We start from the raw sequence: 1,722 nt of genomic DNA, 5'->3' as shown, positions 1-1,722 counted from the left end.
AACAATACCAGTTTAAACTTTGAATTGCAAACAAAAAAACAGTGTTCTGCAACATTAAAACACACACTGCAATTGGCTTTTCTCAATGTTACTGTCAGCTTTTTGAGGCCCATTCGCCTGCCTTCATGTAAACACAAGTCACATGTCAGAGAATAATCTTGTGTCCATTGCTTTTACCCTTTCACCTTTCATGGGGTTAACAGTAAGAACTCTATCCACATCTTTTTCTTCATCTTGTGCATCTTTACTCTATTCTTGCTTGAAAAACTTTTCTACACTATTAGCAGAATCTTTCTCATGTAAAGTCTTTTGAACCATCTTGCCACTGAAATGTGCTCCCAGAATTTACACAGTGGAAAAAAACAAAACAAATGAAAATAAAAGAGATGATCAGTCATTTTGATTTCAGTTTCACAAAACACACAGTTATGACCAATACCAAATTATAGTCTTACACAACTTGTTGGATTGATTTATACTGTATATTACAACTTTGAAATTGATTTATCTTGTAATAGGGAAGAATTATAGTATTAGTTCTTAAAGTAAAGTGCTTAATGGAGATTCTGCTTGACTGTGTTGGAAAGAAACGATTTGACTAATAACTTTGTTTAAACAAACCTTATCTAGAAAATGAACCTCACAAATGTGCAGAAGATATATTTAGACCAAAAGTCATGGTAAAAAAACAGTCTGTGGTCATTTAACAGGTGGGTTACTGACCAGATATTTCTATCCATCTAATGTTTTAAAAAAAGAGACTTCTATTTAAGGTGACATATTTGTTATTTATCTTTTTATCAAAATGAAGCTGAAGTTCAATTAATTAGGATATTTAGTATATCTAATATATATAGAGTTAAATTATCCAAAAATAATACATTTGGCCAATTATTTCCTTTTACTTAAGTATGATATTTTAAATATTGTCAGGTCTCTTTGTAGCCACATATTAAGCTTAGATTAAGCAATTTAGTTTTGGAGTTTAAATATTGGTTGACTTGGTAATATTAGAATTGGTTGAAATGGTTCGCTTATTCTTGGTATATAGATCCCTGGTTATTTCATAAACTGTTTTATGGAAATATTATAGACATTAACATTTTAGAATGTTATAAACATTAACAATTTTACATGATATACATAGGTCATGTATGGTCTTTTCACATGTATTACTATTACAAGTTTATCCTAATGCTTTGGTAAATTAAATTATCAAGATTAAATATTTTGGGAAGTTCTTTGTTTTTGTTTTTTTTGTTTTTTTTAGAAACAAAGTGTGTCATCTGCTAGCTGATTCATAACAATCTTTTTATGTAGTTTGGGAATATTCAAGTATTTTTAAAGGGATTGCAAGCATGTGTCACAGTAGTTTCAAGCCAGTGTTATAGTAAATAAAGGAGAGATCTTACAGCCTTGTTTACTCAAAATGTTCCATTCATGGATGCGATTTAGCTAGTTTTGTCTCTAGCAGTCTCCAGCAGTTTTGTCTCTAGCAGTACCATGTGGAAAATTGTATTTTCCTTGAATGGGCCATTCATCTGAATCCTGAGAGAAAAAAGGTTGTTCAGATAATAATTTGCGCCTTTCGCCCATTGACTGCTGGAGATAGATAGATAATAATTTGACACTGCTCTCTGGTGGTCAGAATCTGTTATTGCAAAATCTTGAAACAAAAAGCAAGACATAAGTATTTCACTAAAATTATTTTTTATTTATATA

This window comes from Cyprinodon variegatus, unplaced genomic scaffold (assembly GCF_000732505.1).
Source record: "Cyprinodon variegatus isolate N-32 unplaced genomic scaffold, C_variegatus-1.0 Scaffold946, whole genome shotgun sequence".
Classification (NCBI taxonomy): Eukaryota; Metazoa; Chordata; class Actinopteri; order Cyprinodontiformes; family Cyprinodontidae; genus Cyprinodon; species Cyprinodon variegatus.
The sequence above is the reverse complement of the archived record's forward strand: the minus strand, read 5'-3'. Positions refer to the sequence as shown.